This window comes from Equus przewalskii, chromosome 17 (genome assembly GCF_037783145.1).
Source record: "Equus przewalskii isolate Varuska chromosome 17, EquPr2, whole genome shotgun sequence".
Classification (NCBI taxonomy): domain Eukaryota; kingdom Metazoa; phylum Chordata; class Mammalia; order Perissodactyla; family Equidae; genus Equus; species Equus przewalskii.
Window position 1 is genome coordinate 27,146,379 of NC_091847.1, and position 12,894 is coordinate 27,159,272.

The 12,894-nt window shown below is 37.6% G+C and overlaps 1 long non-coding RNA gene across 2 annotated transcripts in view; it reads left to right on the forward strand.

Annotated features, from left to right (window-relative positions):
* LOC103566234 (uncharacterized) overlaps window positions 1-12,894 on the forward strand; it is a 57,152-nt gene that overhangs the window by 14,711 nt on the left and 29,547 nt on the right. The window contains exons 3-4 of one of the 2 annotated variants that reach the window (XR_011528733.1): window positions 3,189-3,582; window positions 7,077-7,238. This is a non-coding gene — a long non-coding RNA (uncharacterized lncRNA). Of the gene's footprint in view, window positions 1-3,188; window positions 3,583-7,076; window positions 7,239-12,894 lie in introns of those variants that run through there. The other variant, XR_548452.2, reaches the window with a different exon arrangement.

Here is a 12,894-nt window from a genome sequence, read left to right on the forward strand (position 1 = left end):
CTTAGAATGAGTTAACTAAATCTTCAATATGTTAGAAACGACCAGTTTTAAGACAGACATTGATAGAATAAAGTCTTAGATTTGGAAAAACAGAAGGAAAACTTAAGAGGTTTTCAGATGTGGCAAAACTTAAGAAGCATAGAGATATTATCTTTTGCCTCATAAAAAAGAGGAAATACTTTTAAAGGAGTTGCAAATATTTAAAATGTTATTAACCCCGAGAAATCCCGTGAGTGGGACTGCAGAGGTCTCCTAAGAAGTGACATTGTGACCAGCTTTAGAGTTTCCAAAGGAGTTTCAGGTACATGACCTCGACTCAGTCTCAGGAGAGGCATGACAGGTAGGGATAATTATTAGCCCCACTTTCTACAGGTGATGACTGAATCTCAGAGAGCTTAAATGATTTGGCCATTTTCTCACAGTTCGTAAGTACCTGGCCTATAGTTGTCTGTGTGAAACCTGAGTAAGATTTGCCGATTAATTTAAAGTACTTTCTGGTGTTTATCATAGTTGGGCTTTCATAATTCTGTTATTAAATCTATTAGTTAATTACTAATCTTAGTGGTTCACCCAATAACCTAGAGTTAATCTTGGGCGAAGTGGTCAAATTCATATTAAATGTATATATTAGTTATCGATTGATATGTAACAAATTGTCCTAAAACAGCAATTCAAAACAACAAACATTTATTATCTCACACTTTCTGTGGGTCAAGAGCTGAAGGTTGCTTCAGCGCTTCTGTCTCAGACTTCTCAAAGCTACAGTTATGGTGTCGGCCGGGGTCGTGGTCTCATTTAATGGCCTGGTTGAGGGAGGATTAGCTTCTAAGCTCCCTTGGGTAGTTGTTGGCAGGATTCAGTTCCTGGGGAGCTATTGGACTGAGGGCCCCGTTTCCTCACTAGCTGTTGTCCAGAGGCCTCCCTCAGTTCCTTGTCACATGGCCTTTCCCACAGGGCAGTTCACAATATGGCAACTCATGTCCCTCAGAGCGAGGAAGTGAGAGAGAGCAAGAAAAGACAAAGTGGAAGCTAGAGCTTTTTTGTAACTTAATCTTGGAAGTGACAGCCCATCATTTTTACTGTGTTCTCTTGGTTAGAAGTGAGTCACTAGGTCCAGCCCAGACTCAGTGGGAGGGGATTACACAAGCACATGAATATTGGGAGGCAGGAGCCATTTTAGAGGCTGCCTACCACAATTGGTACTTGGCTGTCTCATGCACGAAGCCCTGCAACTTGATCCAACCCCTTGTTCTCCCAATAGGGAAGCAGTGGATTATTTTCACTATGTTAATTTTATGGGTTTAGGCATATGTGCTTTAGTTTAATACTCTTCTCACTTGTTCTTCCTCCCACCCACTCTTCAATTTCTCTTCTCCTTTTGCTCTTCCTTTCTTGCTTCCTCTGCTCTCCTGCTTCAGTCTCTACTCACTTCTCTTTCAGACTCCGTATTTGTCTCTTTTCTCCATTCTCATCCTCTCAGCGGTCACCTTCCTTTCAGAATCCAAGTCCTCTGTATCTTTCCTGCTACCGTGGGCGTTCCTGCTCCTCTCTCTGCTAATAGGGACCATGGATGACCAGCAATTTTAGATGCTGGCTTTTAAATTTCTAAATAAAGTGGTTTATTTCAGCTATCGAGTCTTGTTTTTCTCCCAAGTTCCTCTAGGAAGATGACACCATGGTGAAGTGAGACAACCTACTTTTTATAGAATATTGAAAATCCCATTGCAGAGGGAGCAGGTGGACTTTTCTATTTCTCCACGCATAATGTCAGGTCTCAATTGTGTCTAGTGTTCAGGCTTGCAGACATTTTAAATTCTTTAAAAACATAAGATGAGGGTCCGGCCCTGTGGCTGAGTGGTTAAGTTCATGTGCTTTGCTTCGGAAGCCCAGGGTTCACTGCTTTTGATCCTGGGTGGGGACCTAGCATCGCTCATCAAGCCATGCTTTGGCAGCGTCCCACATAGAGGAACTAGAATGACTTACAACTAGGATATACAACTATGTACTGGGGCTTTGGGGAGAAAAGGAAAAAAAAAGGAGGAAGATTGGCAACAGATGTTAGCTCAGGGCCTCTCTTCCTCACCAAAAAACCCCTCCAAAAATACCCCCAAAACCCAAAAACAAAAAAACTTGACTTGTAAAGATTGTACCGTCATGCTACTAAAAACTACTCCCTGATTGACATCTATCAAAAATAGAATATTAAACAAACAGACATAAGATGATGATGCAGGCCAAAGGACACTGTTACATCACTTATCTCAAATGATCTATTTGATTCTTGATGGCAGGGACACAAACTCTATCTCTACTCCCGGTATCTAGTGCTGTTTGAGTGAGTTAAATGAACGTGGCACTATAGCACATCTACCGTGGATTGGATAGGTTGGTTATTTCAACAACTAAATATAGGGTGGAAAAGTGGTTTTCCGAAATCTTATGTGAAATTCAGGAAAAATGTTAATAGCATCTGCATTTCTATTTTCCAGCAATTGAAGATGCTCTCAAAGAAAAGGGTCTATTTGACCCAACAGAGAGCATATTTCACACGTGAGGGTGATGTGCAGTAATTAGCTTTTTTGTTCTAGGATGACTGATAGTGATTCCACGGACTGTTTCAATATTAGGCAAAGATTCTTGGGGCAAAACATGATGAGAATATGTTCAACTCAATGACATGTATGCTAAGCCTATTGGCACATAACAACCAATTTCATTGCATGACCTACCGCCTAGAAACATCAAAAGTAGACGTCAAATCATTTGGAGAACAGTTGTTTAGTGAGTTAGAATGAATGAAGTCTTTAGTGAGTGCTGGCATCAAATTCCGTCCTAGTTTGTTGCTTGTCATGCCCTATTCTCCATCTGGGATGCCCAAGGCACTCTTTTTCAGGACACTTGACCTACCAGTCATATTTCAGAAACTACTGATTTGGTGCTGGCTGACGGAATTTAGACTCCGAGGAGTCCGGCTGCTGGATTACATACAGACTAATGACCCATCAGATGCTAAAGGCAAAAGCTTAAAGTGCACTAGTGAATTAAACCACAGCATTGTCGGAAAGGAAGAATTTATTATGTCATTAAACCTAACTCAATAAGTTTTGCTTCTTTAGATGCACTGCACTGAGGGAAAAGTAAGAAATTAATTTTAAACAAGTGTTATCATTTTTCTTCCACTTTCCCAGGTAAAACATATTCACATGAAATTAAGAGATGGAGTATTTCATTGAGATTAAAAGAAAGCCATTAAAAGGAATGATAAATTGTGAAAACCGGGTGTGACTGCCTAGCCAGACATGTACTTCCAAGATCAGAGACTACGTGCTTCAGTTCATAAACACAGAGGAAAACCGGCTGGCCTAATTTAATGGTGCCCTGGGTGAAGTTTTCAGGGCTTTGCAGGAAATCTCAGAGGCTCATTGATACAAAGAAGTCAGCAAGAATCATGACCGATACTGAGTTTAATGTGAGAGTTAGGGCACAAAATGAAAACCAAAATGGAGGTTTTTGGTTCAAAGAAGAATTACGAAGATATAAAGAAAATTCTCATAATTTAAAGATTACTATAAAACATAAACGGTAAGATATTTGGTGTTGAGTCCTTCTGTATATACCTTATGGTTGCTTTAGAGCAACAGATGATATGTTTATAAAGATAACTTGAAGACGGCTGAGGTGATTGCTGAGTGTTTATACCTCTCATCATTTATCAATCAAAAGAATCCCAGGGGCTCTAAAATGAATTTCAGGATTATAGAGGTTAAAAAAAATTAGACTTATCATCATATCTATAACGCCAGTTCTAATAATGGACAGACTTCTATTATTTGTATTCCAGGTAATAAAATATATTTTCTATTAGGGGTTATTATGTAGTAGGATAAAAGAAAGAGTTTAAATCCTCAAAGAAGAGATTCTAGTCATTCTTGTAACTGAATAAATTCCACCGCAGATGGCTTATGTCAAATCAAAGAAAAAAAATACTCCAAGGATGGTCTGGTCCAAGGGACTAAACATTGTAATTTCCTTAAAATTCGTTCCTATCACAGGATATGCAATATTCTGTGCTTAAGATAAACATAGGAATAATAACCAATGGTGCACTTTTTTTCTTTTATTCATTCACTACTAAAGATGATGGCTTTAGATTTTTTTTTTTCTTTTCCTGTGGAAGATTCGCCCGAGCTAATATCAGTTGCCAATCTTCCTCTTTTTGCTTGAGGAAGATTCTCCTTGAACTAACATCTGTGCCTGTCTTCCTCTATTTTGTATGTGGGTGGCTGCCTCAGCATGGCTGCGGACGAGTGGTGTAGGTCTTCGTCCAGGAACTGAACCTGGGCTGCCAAAGTGGCGCGCACTGATCTTAACACTAGGCCACAGGGCCAGCCCCCTAGAAATTTACTTAAAAGTGGGGTTTTAAAGCCAATCTGATTTGGAATTTTCCTTTTCCTTCCTTTCTTCTTTCCTCCCTCTCTCTCCTTTCTTCCCTCTCTTTCTCTTTCATGCAGGAATCACAAGATATATTTTGATTTTATTCCTGAAATTATTTTTATCTTGGACTGTTACCTGGAATAACAGACAAGAAATCCCCCCTTCTAGTTATTCAATATGCTTAGTAATGCAAAGAATTTTTTTTTTTGAGAATAGCTTTCCTCCCTATGGTGGTCCCAAATTTCAAGGTAAGACACACCTTGGCAGGAAAGGAAAGCTGAGATGGAAAATTCATCTGCCCTTTGTGGAGCTTGCAATTTTCCCAGAAGCGTCCCACTCCACAATTCTGGGATGAGTATCTGGCCTGGTTCCTCTGTCAATTGCTTCTTTGCCAAGAATGGAAGGCTATAAAGAAAGGAATGTTACAGACCAACATCACCACAGCTGTCCATAGAGATTTCCTAAAGAAGCATTTTGTGCCCATTAGTGAAGTGTCAGAAAGGAAACCAATTTCCAATCACAAATACCATTTTAAACATCTCTCATGTATTAGTGAAACAAAGTTTTTGCCTGTGTCTATAAAACTGTGGTCTTTATACCAACTTCATGAGTTATCATGTGGGTTAATTGAGTAAATGGATACAAGCTCCTAGAACAGTGCATGGACTATAGAAAGACATTCCATATTTAATGCCTCGCAAATTTTAATGTTCCTAAGAATCATCTGGGGATCTTATTAAAATGCAGAGACTGACTCAGTACATCTGAGATGGCCTCAGAGATTCTGCATTTCTAACAAGCACTCAGGTGATGTTGGTGCAGCTAATCCACAGACCACACTTTGAGCAGCAAAGATTTAAGTAGTGATTTATCTAATTGTTTGGTTATGACTGTGACTGTAGAGTCTATGAGGTCTTAGTCCTGACTGGTCATGGTTGTCTTTTAATGATGATCTAGAAGCCTATGAGAGAGGAGTTACCCAATATTATTTTATATGTGTTTCTTCCCACAAACTCTCTTGAAATATGAAGGATTATATAATGCATCATAGGAAGAACTGTAATGTGTAATCCATAATCTAAAGTCTAATCCATAATCCCACCGACTCTCCAGGTGATTCCCATTTATACTTTGGCAATCTTTAAGACATTTGGGAGAAATGGGTGATCTGGGGGAGCAAAAATTTGTTTTGTAAATTCAAAAAATATTTCTGGTTTAGACTAAAAAAAGTTTTCATGATGAAGCCCACCTTATACATCTCTGGGAAGTCTCTTAAAGGTTTCCCTTTAGGGAAGGTATTTAGTGAGATCCAGGTGCTCGCCATGATCAACAGGTTGCCGTGGGAGCATTCGCTGCACCGTTACTCATCCGGTTATGAGGTTTAACCTACCGACCAATGTTGCCCGTACTATCATTTCAGGTATGTGATTGTGAACATTATGAATAGACCTTTTCTCTCTCCAGGATCTTCATCTATTTTTCTGACCGTGTTACACATGTTCCTAGATATCAGTAGGATCTTGTCTTCCTGACTTAGTCTCTTTTCTGGTAGTGTATTTTGTCTTTTACTTGATTCTGTTTCGCCCCAGCTTGATTGTACTGGTTGCTGATATAGGGCCAACCTAATTTGGAGAAGCAAATCAAAGAAAATTTGTGAAATAATAGTATTTATTTATCTGATTCTGAGTCTCCAATGATCAACGAATATAAAGAAAATCCAGTTGAGAATTAAGATTTTGAAATGATCACCTTCTAGAAACAGAAACTAGCATTGCTAAAACAAAGAGAAAAAAAAAATCCCAACAGCTCTACTACCTTATTTTTGGATTTTTCTTAAATTTCCTTTAGATATGGTATTTTATGTCCAATCCCTCCTGCCAGGTAACTAGTTCAAATTATTATGATAAAGATATAGATTTTGCTCTTACATGTGTATTTTGTACTATGGTGATAGTTCGCCTATTCAGGGATGTGGGTCAAATATATTCAGAAGATTGTCATGAATAAAGACTCTTTACAATTTATATATATCATGAATGTAATAAACTCATGTGCCTCATTCATTGGCAATAGCCATAGACCCTCACTTATGACCAGGTTAGTTTTCTAGCTCCGGTATCTTGTTTCCTGGCTAACATTATATTAGCAGCAAAAAGGTAGAAGGGATGAGAGATAGCTGTAAGAGTAGCATGGCAATCTATGGAAAGGGAGAAGATTAAAAAAGGGTCCACAAAATCAGATACAAAAATGGAAAAAGAAATTGCAATCTGCACTATTTTCTCTGAGGGCAAACAGCCGTCTAGATTGTAAGAGCTGTGTTACAACCCAGTTCAGTCATAAACGGCCGTAATGGTGGTCTGCAGTAATCAAGAAAGGTTAAACTTGTCTTTGGTTTGCTCTGTCTCAGAAAACCAGAACATTTATAACACAATTTAAGAAGATTTCAGTGAAAATGATTTTTAAAATTTGATAACAAGGTTTTATTTCTTAAAGAAATATACCTTTTCTGTGATTATGGCAGATAAATCAAGCATTAATTTAATTCCAATTTGGATTTCTTTTCAATCTTAAAATGGATTCTGAGTGAGAAGGGGGGGGTTCAAAGTTTTAATTTCACAGGTGTTTTAACTTTTTATTTATAGTCAAACTTTGTGTGGAAGAGTAAAACTTATTCCTGTCCTGGGAAATGAAGTAAAATGGAATCCAGGAGTAATTCTGACTAAAAGTCTGAGTTTACGAACTTCCAGTGCTGCAAAACTGACAATCTGTGAGTTAATCTTTATTCTGCACCTTCATACTTTCAGGTGAGAAGTATTACACAAATACCAAGCGCTGTAAACCCTGTGGAATTCTCAGTCCTTACAACTACTAACAGCAAGCTGCTCGGTGGCTTATTAGGGAAGGTGTTCCTCTTGCAGGACCACAACAGGTCTGATTTAGGCTGGTGTCTGAATTCATTAGTAAAATCACAGCTCTCACCTGTTTTCTTTCTCACATTCTTTCTGAATTTTAGTATGACCGATGACGTAGGCTATTTTTTAGCCTAAAATATTTTGGCAGACACTTTTTGTCTGAATACCCAGAGTGAAAAATGCATTTGAAGTCATAGCAGATGAATTCTGCATAGAGACTATATACCACCTGATATTACACGAAACTTGAGGTTTTGCCTTGACTTTGGTGCCGGACTCTAGTGGTAGCTGTCTCTAGGATGAGGGTCTCTCAGGTGTGCAATATACCTTTCCTTAACTGTCAAGCACAGGCAAGGAAAGGCAGCTCAGAAGGGTCTTCACTAGCTGGTGTTATATGGAAAGAGGTGTTGGTTTATCTATATTTTTTGTTTAACTGGAAGATAATCCGTAATGTACAACACTGTTTTGAAAGCAAAATACTGCACAGAAAAGCTTTCTTATGTCTGTAATTTCTGGAACTTAACTTCTGAAACAGTTGTGCTAGTTATGGTCTATTATATATTTTTAGAAATCCGGCGTTTTAATGATCACAAATCTGCAATGTAGGAAGTAGTCCATCAAATACTGAGCCAATGAATTTTGATAGCACTTTCGTAAAAATAAGAGGTAGAATTCTCTGATGACTTCAGTAAGCAGAATAAACTAATACATATTCTCACACTCATACTCCCTCATACCTGCACATACACACACATACACACAATCTCAAACACACTGGTTCTTGCCCCAAATTTCACATAGAAAATAGAGAGTCTAAAATTCTCCATCTGACTTATTTCACTTAGCATAATACCCTCACAGTGTATCCATGTCATCGCAAATGGCAAGATTTCATCCTTTTTTATGGCTGAGTAGTATTCCATTGTGTGTGTGTGTGTGTGTGTGTGTGTGTGTGTGTATATATATATATATATATATATATATATATACCACATCTTCTTTATCCATTTGTCCATTCTTGGGCACTTAGGTTGCCTCCAAGTCTTGGCTATTGTGAATAATGCTGCAAGGAGCACATGTGTACAGTTCGTATGGCAACTAGACTTTTGGTAGTGAACAAGACGTAGTCCACACAGAAGTCAAAATATTGTGATGTACACCTGAAATTTATATAATGTTGTAAACCAGTGTGACTTCAATAAAAAGATAATAAAATTCTCATGAGAAATGACTAACTTTTAAGAAAGGCTAGGTAAGAAATATAAGGAGCTGACAAATAGTTGGCAAGTTGAAAGTGCTTGTATAGATGAAGAGGTTTAAAGATTAAAACAAAATGTAAGTCCCAGATTCCCACTGTATCCCTGTTTCAGTCACTGTACCCTTTCCCCATCCCATCTCAGAAGCTGAATTATCTTCTCCCCTCAGACTAAAACAGTTTTTATACACATAGTCTAAACACAGGAAATAGATATTGGAAAGCATCAGGAAATTAGGAGGAATAATGGTTAAATGAGTAAGGATAACAGTTAACCTAACGTATGTGACAAATACCGTCTCGTTCTCCCCTTCCCACCCCCTCACACTGACCTACACCCCACCAGGTATCATATACACAAACTCAGAGAATTTCTTGTTGTCTTTGCTTTGGAGCAATTTCCAGATCATGATACTTTCTGACTACAACTTTTGACATTTTTAGTTTTTTCTTTCTTCCCAAAGGTTTTTTACCAACAATGTTGGAATGTGGAGCTGCTGGTCTTACAGGCTGTACTCTAGATTTTGGTCTCTGAACCTTTCAAACATTGTAATTCCAGTTGTTGAAGCTCGGAGTTACCCAGGTGGTAGTTATTAACTGACGTGTCATGGTTCATGGTGAACAAGCTAGGTCAACAAACTTGTTTTTCATCATGGCTGGTTTTAATTTGAAAGGGAGCTTGTTACCTATTTGATAATGCTTCACTGAAGTTCACCTATTTCAGGTAGATTAATAGCTTGTTCAGGGATGAGGAGCCCAGGGGCCCTGTTGTAGCAGTGTGCTGTAGGTTCAAGGTTCAAACTTCAGAAAGTATAAAAGTCCTTGTTTTTCTTCTACCTGTTTGCCAGTGCATGCCTTAGTGAACTTTTATACTCGGTAATGCTTGAACAGTCACAGGTTGATGATCTTATAGTAATATTAGGAGCTGTGTTATATAATTAAGAAAGAGATGTGCTCTGGTAGTAATTTCCAGAGTAGAAGACTTTTCAGTTTTGAAGAGCATGAGGTTGGTGAAGATTGAAAAATATACATATGTAGTTTCCTGATCATTCACAGAAAAAAGATTCAAAATCTTTCTAAAATAGAATATTAAATTTTATGCAAATCCTGATACCATAGGTAGGTATTAGATTGAAGAAAATAGGTGAGAAAGGCCGTTTGTGTTTGGACCAATTCTTCATGGTGATGTATCAGTAATTCCTTAAATGAATGTCTGCTTAAATATATTTTTAATACATCTTAAAATTTGTAGTAAAATATTCATGGAAAAATTCTCTTCTTTTTGTAAGGGGGAGTTTCACTATGTTTGTTTTCTTTTAGCCTTTCATGAACTAGATCGCTGTGCACAAAAGGTGTATCAGCTAGCTCTGTCCATCTGGAGAAGAAAAAATTCCCGCTGCACTTCCTTCGTAGCGTGATCCTTATGAATCTTAATGTGGCTGAAGTTCCCACTCAGATTTTGCTCCTGGAGCGTTTAAATTCAACACTACTATTTGAAGATTAAACCACAGTGGAAATATTAATGATGTCTCTGTACTGAAAACAGCTTGGCAATCTCTTAAATTGATAGGTTTCTAAAGAAACTCTCCATTTCAAGTAAGGATCTGATATTTGGATCTCCTAAGCAGTCTGAAATGTAGTTTACCTCCATAGATTGGCTATCTAGGAGCTTGTAAACAAATTCATAAATTTGTCATGCTGATTATAGTGTTGGCAAACACAATGGCTGATCATGTTATAAATGTTTATCAACACCCGCACTCACCCACCTGCTAAGAGGTGCTACGCTTTAATGAAATTGTTTGAATATCAAGGCTGGTTGCTAAGATACAATGTTCTTGTTACTAGGGATGTGATGCTTGCAGATTTCTGTTATCAAATAATGATTAGAGATGTGCTAACCTCAAGGTGCTTAGTGTGGTGAAAGGTTTACCGAGCTACAAATTAGTAAACTGTCTGCTTGAGCAGGCACTGGCAGAAGAAACATGAGCCTCATCCATACACGACTGGCATTTTAAAGGAAGACAAGAGAAGACGGGAGCAGGGCCATAAATGATGGCTCCTTGAAAGTTTGCCATGGAAGGTTTACCTACTCTATGGCTCAGCGTGATATATCTCTAGCCAGCCAGGGAATTTGTTGAAATCCATTGCCAATAACTCCTTCCTTTCTTATGAAAAGACCATTTTTTACATTTCCTTTTAACTGATTGTTAGGCAATTATTAACATTAAACACACCACATCTTTTTGTGAGAAATAAAAGCACATGAAAATGTAATCCTACAGAACAGAGGTGTATTTTTAACATGAACACATTTTTAAGATAATGCCAGATTTAAGAGAATTCTTGGTATAAATGCCGTATTTAGTATGATAAATTTTGAAAATGGTGCAAAATGTTTTCTGTTTTTATTTTATATTTTTATTCTTCCATTTTCTAGGAGAATTCAATCCCCCAGAATATTTAATATAATATAAAACATCATCATGTAAGTGTCAGAATGTTTCTTTTTATTTTCACATTATCTCAAAAAATACCATGGAGATGACCAAAGCTCTGTCGTCCACATTAGGCTAATTGTTCGTCTTGTTAAAGCAGAACCTGAGTTGCAGTATCACACTTACATTGGGGATACTCTGAGCACAACATTTTTACAGTGAAAACATTTCCATGATTTTATGACAGTCCCTGGAATTCCCAAGTGCTCTACTCATCACTAGTAATAATTCAGAAACGTGTAGGCAACTGTACTTCTGGTGTCATGTATAATTTTTACTCTTGTTGCTTTATAAGAAATTTCAATTATTAGGATCACAGATCTGATGGGTATTAAATTGACTCTTGAAATTTCCCTTAATAAAAATTGAAATTGTAGATATATTTTAATAATGAAAGTGTTAAAATGATATTCAGATATAACATCTGGCCTTCCATTAGATCATGAATACTATGAGAGCAGATTCTGAGTCTGTTTTTGCTCATCAGCAGGTAACCATCCTCCAGAAGAGTGCCTGCACAAATGAGGCACCTTATGAATGAAGGAATGACAGCTAAATCCAGAAAATTTTGCTAGTATCCATAGCAGATTCTTAGGAGTTTGTAAGTTAAACTTTCCTGCCTTTTGTGTAGAGTACAAAAATATCAAAGGAAAATGTGATAATATCTTACCCTTGTGAAATGGATTTTATATATCTCAATTTTACAGATGTGGAAGGCAAAGTTTAGAGGAACAAGGTAATGAATTTCTCAGTATCACACAACTAATGGGAGGCAAAGCTGGCTCCAAAACTCAGGACCTTTTAGTCCAGTCCTGACTCCAGAACCCCAACTGCCTCTCTGATACTGTCCGAGCTGAGTGGGGAAAACAGGGCTGATAGTTAAGTAGACATGGATGAGAACACATTTAGATGCAGTAAACATTATATGCCTACTTTTTGCCAAACACACAGGTAGGCATATGAAGGATAAAAAGAAATCATTTATGAAGTCCTTGGCCATGAGAAATTTTCAGTTTATTTGTTGAAATATAATATACCCACTTTAAAGAACTTGAGGGCTAAATATGAGTTCCAAGGAAAACATATTCAGCTTGAGCATGGAGAGAAAATCCTCATGGTGGCTGAGGTTCTGAGAGGGCATTGAAAGGATGAGTGTTTGGTTGGGAGATGTGACTGTTAACCTGAAAGATCTGTATTTAAATTCTTGTTCTGCCACATACTGGCTACATGAATTCGGGCAAATTTCTTAACTGAAACATGCTTTTCTTGTTATTATAATTTTCTCATGTGGATTAAATTAGCTCAGTAAGGTAATGTGCTTTGCACATACTAAACAGCCAGTGAATGTTAGTTATTTCTAAGACATATCCATTGACCATGCCCTACAGAATAGAGCTATATTACACTTGTTCCAGGCCCAAAATTGTTTCTGAAACTTAAATTTCACCTCTTTAATGAGATACTTAACTTGTTTTTATACTGTCCAAAGTTTGGTTCAATGAAATTGATTCATATTTATTGATGAATGCAAAACAGACATTGCAAGAACATTTCCGTGTTCTTATTTTAAGACTTTTGTGCTTCGAATAGATTTACAAGCTAGCACATGGCTAATTATAGACATATGGAGACATGTGGAAGTGTTGCTTGGGCAGGAGTGTGCTGTCATGGTGGAGTGACCAGTGCTGGGTGGGCTTATCTGAAGAGATTTGTTCTCTTCCTACTCAGAGAGTTCTTGTGAGACTTAAATGAGCAGCTAAATCTGAATGTCAAAAGGTCTCCAGGGGCTGGCCCA